This window comes from Rhagoletis pomonella, unplaced genomic scaffold (genome assembly GCF_013731165.1).
Source record: "Rhagoletis pomonella isolate Grant_MI unplaced genomic scaffold, Rhpom_1.0 Rhpom_scaffold_00005, whole genome shotgun sequence".
Taxonomy (NCBI): domain Eukaryota; kingdom Metazoa; phylum Arthropoda; class Insecta; order Diptera; family Tephritidae; genus Rhagoletis; species Rhagoletis pomonella.
Genome location: NW_023458559.1, coordinates 63,531,936 through 63,539,020, shown reverse-complemented (window position 1 = coordinate 63,539,020; position 7,085 = coordinate 63,531,936). Strand labels below are relative to the sequence as shown.

At 32.6% G+C, this 7,085-nt stretch overlaps 1 long non-coding RNA gene across 1 annotated transcript; it reads left to right on the top strand.

The window, feature by feature from the left end:
• Positions 1-5,204: 5,204 nt before the first annotated feature.
• Positions 5,205-5,735, top strand: LOC118739349. The gene is made up of 3 exons (XR_004993003.1): positions 5,205-5,326; positions 5,471-5,578; positions 5,665-5,735. It is a non-coding gene; the product is annotated as an uncharacterized LOC118739349 (long non-coding RNA).
• Positions 5,736-7,085: the final 1,350 nt, after the last annotated feature.

Below are 7,085 nucleotides of genomic sequence, written 5' to 3'. Positions count from 1 at the left end.
GTTAAGTAGCTAAAAGGAAATTTTACCCGAAATGAGCGTTCTTTTTCGCTCGTTTACAAAAAAAATGCAGCTAATAAAACATTTATAAATTGCGATTTTATTGTGACATCTGCCGATATTAATTGTTAAGCAGAATTATTCATATTTTTTGCGGTCTGGGAAAACCGAAGACTTGGCACACTGTCGCTAATTTTAGAAATTCTCTTGTACTTTACAATTTCTTTTTGATGTTATTTCTCAAGGGTAGTTGCGTAGCCTTACTTAAAATTTTTGTTTGTGCAAACATACATTTGTATGTAAATGCATATCAGCGGTAGCGGCAATTGAAAATGTAAATTGCATCAGAATTTTCTGTGGAAAGCATTAATTGATTTCTGCGTTCAATAAAGCTTAGAAAATTTTGTAGCTTTCTTTTTGAATAAAACGCTTTTTGCTTTTCGCGATTTATTGCAACGGCTTATCACTAGTTAAAGGAGCTTTATAAAGCTTTTTAGAAGCCACAAAGCACAGAGTAAGCTATATATGTATTTTTACATTACGAGGCAGCTAACGGTTTTAGTTGCTTGTGTGACTATTCATTCAGATTTAAGTAGACATTTGTTTTCCCATCTTGAGTGCTGTAGCAGGGATATGAGATATACATATATGTATGTATATATGTATGTAAGTTATGAAGTACTGCTAATATTGAACCAACGCTCTAAACACATGTTCATGTAGCTATTTATCTCGGACTTTCTTCTCTCTAATAATTGCCAACAAATTTACGAAACGGCACGGAAACGTAATCTCTCGTTTACTTTCCAAGATTAGATAGAATCCTGATTTTACATGAATTGTAACGGAATTCTATATATCCTTCTGGATCCTTCTCTCGTATTGAGTCTGCAGTGACTTATGTATACACGACTACTTGAAACAAGAGTTGGAAGCTATCGCTCTCTGAGCGTAGTAACTTACGCCACCTTCTAATTGAAAGAGTCCTAGTTTTGCGGATAGCCTGGTGCGTAAGGCGTTTTCCGCAATGAAGTCGAAGTTGGCAAATGATTGCAGAACTCTTTTGAAAGTGTGTAGTTTGTAGCAAATCACTTCCAAATACATAGCTTTAGTTTCGATCACTGGTCAACTGATAAATTAGGCAGAGGGCCGTCTTGAACTCAGGCGATGATCGGATCTTGTCACCAATTGGCAGTTTAGAGAGGGTAAATTTTCATTGCCATTTTGTTTGCGACCGGGCCATATGTAGGTGGCGCACGGCATTAGATTGTCGAGTGCCTAAGCTCGGGTGGCCACACTGCAACCTCAAAAATAACCTCTAACGCCCGACGCCCTGAATTTATTAGAACCAAAATCGCACTGGACCCGATGAAAGGTAGCGGTGTATAAGGCCTCCCAGTTGTGCCCTATAACTAGGTTTTTTACTACCCAAAGATTGCGCGCGTGCAATCTTTTTAAAGACTGAAAGAGTAAAAGCTCAGAATTTTTATGATTCAAGAGTTAGAGTGGCACCAAGAAGTATTCCCTTCTGTTCCTCTATCACTCCTTGAAAGTATTATGTAATAGTTTAAAATAGTCACCATCAAAAGATTGATAGTCGCAAACCGCTTTTAAAAGTTTTTGGTGATATTCTAAGAAGGAGTGCGTAGAGTAAAAGCTCTCTCTAATAATTACTTGTCCAAAACGAGACCCGCCAGAAAAATTTTTAGGCTGCCTCTAGATTAGGCATCAATGCTAGTGATGGGACCCGTCTTGGCCTCGTACAGGGTAAAAACTCTCCCAGTACTGAACTATGCACTTATGTTAATCTTTCTATAGATTTTACATGTTGCACATTAATTAGGACAAAAGCTTTTTAAAGCTTTCTGAAGATTTTATATGAACGCGCAGGGAGTAAAAGCTCTATTTGATCGTCAACGGGTTAAAAGACTGCTCTGATACCATATCAACTGAGATTTATCTTTCTTCTTCTTCTCTTGTCTCTTAAGAACTTTGAAATGACTTTATGAAGTCATTTGCCTTCTCTGCAATATCTGTGTCTTTTCACGCTAACCACCTTCTGATGTGGGTCACCATTCATATATTGTATGAGTAATAAGTACCTACATATGTAGATCTTAAAGTTTTATATTCTTCTGTTCAAAAAAGCATGTGAATCAGTCCTTTAAACTATGGAAGCGAATATATTTTTTCACAATGAAAATTTATTTATATCCATAAATGGCCTTGTAAAAAAATGTAAACACAACAGTGAGTAATATTTCACTAAAGATTGATAAGTATTTTATTTTTACAGTGACTATTTAAAAACAAAAGAATAAATGCAATTGTGTCTAGATATAGAAATATTTAAGCAAAACAATACGAATAACTGAAAAGTTTTATTTATGTTTAATTTTTTTTTTTGATTTTATTTAACAGTTTTATTGCGTTAGTGAGAAGCTTACTCAACTTACATACGTATGTAATTTTTCTAAAAATAAAATATTTTATAAACAATTATAGTTAAATAAATGAATTATTTACAAAAAGGATCTTTAACTTTTTTGATAACTTTTTATTTGAATCTTTAATATTATTCATTCCGAAATAACTTCACAAAAAAAAACCTTTAAACTATCTTATAATTAACATTGAAAACTCCTTCAATTCAAATTGCTGAAAAGTATGTTTGCAGGCCACTTGTAATCAACTTAAATTTTTATCGGAACAATCAATTGTTATTTCCTGTTCATGGCAAAAGTATTGCACAAGTTTTAAGAGTATTTACCCTGCAGTGAAATCCCAAACTAGTCAAGAAAAATACTAGTTTACAACTAGAATTTTCTGACTGAAACCGAACTAGTTCGAAAATGACCAGACCTGTACCAAATACAAAACGAGTTATTCATGCCCTGTTTTATTTGGCTTCGACAGTGTAATACAATAGAGTACACAAAATATTATAACTTTTATTTGGGTATATTGTAAACCATTAAAACGAGTACATGTTCAATTATACCAGACCTGTTAAATAATGATTAATAATCAAATGATCAATAATTAAAGCACGTTTTTTGGATAACCGTTTAATGATTAAATACCAATATTAGCACCTTTTTAATGATTAATAATTAATTAAAATTTGTCAATTAATCTATTAATTTTAATTACATGGTTATTTTGTTATTTTTGATCATTTTCAATAATATTTTTTTTACTTTTTTAACTTTTATTTTAATATAATTATTTGATTAATTTCAATTATCAATCAACTAGCCAAACTGTAGACAAAAATTAATAATATTTAATAACTGCATGAATTATTTATTTATTTTATTCTTATCCAAATCTCAAATTTTAAGCGTTAATTATTACTTTTATAAATCTGAAAATTGCCATCTCGTAGGACATCCCCATGTTAAAAATACCAGTTGATTGCAGGGGAAAAAGGTAGTTGGCTGACTAGTTGGGCATGTGGTTCATACTAGTTGGGAGGTAGTTCACAACTGGTACATTTGCCTACAGGGTACTTAAGAAAATAGGTCAATGCCCATCATTACAAGCGAGAGCATATGAAGATATCTTTATGTATAAAAATACATAAATACATATGTACATATATGTATATGTGTATAGCTGTAACGATATTGAAAGATAAACCATATTTCCTCACAAATGCATGAATAAAGATGCTATTCCATCCATTTGATTTCTACATCAATCAGTCAAGTGATACAAAATAAACAGATTTCATTTCAATATCTACAGTTACATATGAGAAATATGTACACTGAAACAAACTTAAGCAATGCGACGGCTATAAGTGCATAATCATATGCCTTTCCACACAAGCGGATCTTCATGAAATGCAAAATGGTACAAAAAATAGCTAATACCATTGACATTAAGAATCAGAAGAGTAAATTTGCAAGACCCTAATGGAAAAAGATGACCATAAAAGATATATCCAGCAATTCGAGTTAAATTTGCGGTATTTGATGCAATAAGTATTTTTTTATTCAATTGTCGAAAAAATTTTATATAATATATTAATTATTGCCAGAAGAAAACAAATTTTAAGTTTTTAAAAATATATATATTTTTTTAAAATCATCAAATAGCTGAAACTTAAATATACACATATAAATACACAAAAAATTGTGTAGCTTAACATACAAAACTCATTCAGTTTTACATATCGCCACCGTCTTCAAAGTAGTCTCAACTCAAAATTTGGCTTTTTTGAAATTATGCGCTAAAAAAGTACATAGAGCTTCTATTTACCTTTCGGCAAAAGCTGGAGCATATTATTGCATATGCAGTTGTGACTCTTTTGAAGACGGTGTGCGATATGTATATACATTCATAGATTTTTTTTTATAAAAAAAAAATATTTAAACAAAGTCAAGGAAAAATTTATTTATGTTTAAAAAAATGTTTGATTAACATTGGTCAACTTATTTAATGTTTAGTAATTTTTTGACCACCAAAAATAGTATTATTTTTTTTTAACAGCCGGTTGCACCAGCAATTTAAATGGAAAATGATTTTTTCTTTTCTGCTAATTTCCATATAGAATTCAAAAAATTTCAATCAATTTTCACTTAAATTGCTTTCGTGAAATTGGCTGTAATTATTCGAAAGGAATTTTTTTAGTTTTAAAAATTTTCCATTAAGTTTCTAACACAAAATAAAAAAAATACAATTTTTTCACAATAACAAAAAATCATGCACGAGTATTAAAAAAATTGTCCTACAAAAAAAATTGTTTTTGAAGAAAACTAAGTAAAATAAAAAAATTTAATAAAAAAATTTGGCTATAAAATATATTTTAAAAAAATATCTGCAAAAACGTGAAAATAATTGACAAGAACTTTATTTACCCTTTACAAAATTTGTGTTACCAGCGCAGAATAGACCCTTTACTCGCAATTACAATTACATTATTTTCCTACTGGGTCACATGAACAACACTGAAACACCACGCAATACTGTATGACAACAACAGAACAAGCTCTTAATTATACGATATCAAAAGTTTTGCAAAACGATTGGCGATTGACTGCTGTCAGCCAGCACAGCTAGTAAAGCGTCATGAATAAACTAAAAGAAAACAAGAAAAATCCAATACTTAACGCGGTAAGAGGAGTGAGAGAAGCAAATAAGTATTGTTTATTGACACTTTTGTTTATACGTTTAAGTACTATCTGACGAGAAGTTCAGCGGCGGCTAGTTCGCTTTTATGCCACACACAAAGTAGTGAGTGGCCGAGCGGCTGGTGTAAGCTATACGAAGGAGAATATTCTTATATATTTGCGGCTATCTGAATGCATACTTGCATACATACGTAAATACATATCAACATATCTGCATAAAAGTAAAAAAAAAAACAAAACTTAAAGTAATTTGCCGCAATTTGAGTGGCCCACTTTTTGCTCTACTTTTATGCCATATTGCGCCGTCATATGTAGGGGTGTGTGCGTGTTTGTAGTGTTCAAGCTCATTGGCCGCCGGCTGAGAATTATTGACGGCGTTTTACAGAAAACATGCACTTGAATGCGCGCACTTATTATCTCATCTAGGTACTTGGCGACTGCTAGTAAGTATTTATTGCAAGCGATTATTTTCGATTTTTATATATCTTTTTTGTTTTTTTTTCCCCCTTTTATTCATATCAAATGTCAGTAATTGCCAATGGCAGTGGCCGTTCATAATGAATTGGGTGCTGGAATTATCTTTGCTGGTAAACAGTATAAATTAGTACCGCTTAAAGTGGGCACCGCTTACCTTGAGAATTTCGAAAAATAAAGAAATAAATTGAAGCATTTCGACCTACTTACGTTTGAATTGATAGCCAAAAAAAAAAAAGATTTTCATCGAAGTATGAAGTAATAGCTTAAGAAATTTGTAATCAAAATAGTCAATGGCGTATTAGAGCAGGCTGTTCTTACATAACTCCACCTGCAACCCTAATCATTTGTTTACGTCGCCACCTGCTGTGACAGCCGACCTAATCCCACTGTCATCGGGGGCATTGATAAAATATGCGTTCGAATATTTATTGCAAGCTAGTATTAATATATGTATGTATGTACACGTCTATATTTAAATATATACTTATATGTGCAATAGGACGGGTAAATTTTTTTTACTATGCGCGTATAGGATTGGAGGATTGGAGTTTGCCAAAGTGCGAAAATAGGTTTCAAAGAAAATGTGAGTTTTCACTGTTGCGCCCTCTGGTGGGAGCTTTGAGAAAAAGGTAAGCGCAGGAATGGATTCCTCATGCCGAAAACCCCTTACCGATTTATTAATTCTTCATGGCGAAATGTGTCTTTTTTTGTAAGTGATAATTTCTCTGGATAGCAACGTAATTCGAATGAAACGATCCCTCTTTCCAATGCCAGCAATATATTCTGCTGACTCCGTTACTAATTTGATGCAACGCTTATCTGATTGAGTACGTCGGGGAAAGTCCCTATGTCCTTATTTGGAGCAGACCTAGATTCTAGGGGTGATGCGATATATTGAGTTGAAGCATAGTGCAGAAGTGGTGAAGAAGATAATTTAGTGGAATCCCAGGCGATCATTGTGAATAATTTTTCGAATCAAGGTTAATTTTTGGAATACAAAAATCTTAAACTACCTCTTTTTTATTCGCAGGCGATTTTCGAGCCTCAAAGATAATTTTTTAGACCAAGTCCTCTAAATTTTTTTGTTTTATTCAATGACATTGCTAAGAGCATGTTCTCAGGATGAACAAAGGACGCGTTGCTTTGGATAAGAGGATCTACAATTTAGAGAAGATTTTGTGTTAAGTACCCGGATGTTTCAGTATCCTTTTTTAATGCAAACCATACGGGCATGTAACACTTAAGTATGAACTTGACTATTTCTTTGAGTTCATTGGAAGGATTCGCAGTTGATCCATATTATCTCAGACTTCGATTTGCAGATGTCAGCCACCGAGAACGAAATAAAGATCTGAAATAGCTAAATCTGGAGGACAGACTCCTGACTTAATAGCTGAAGCGATATTCAGGAGATACCTCTGATCTTTAGAAAGATCGTTTTGAATTTCCTCATCAATAGAGATGATTTCACAA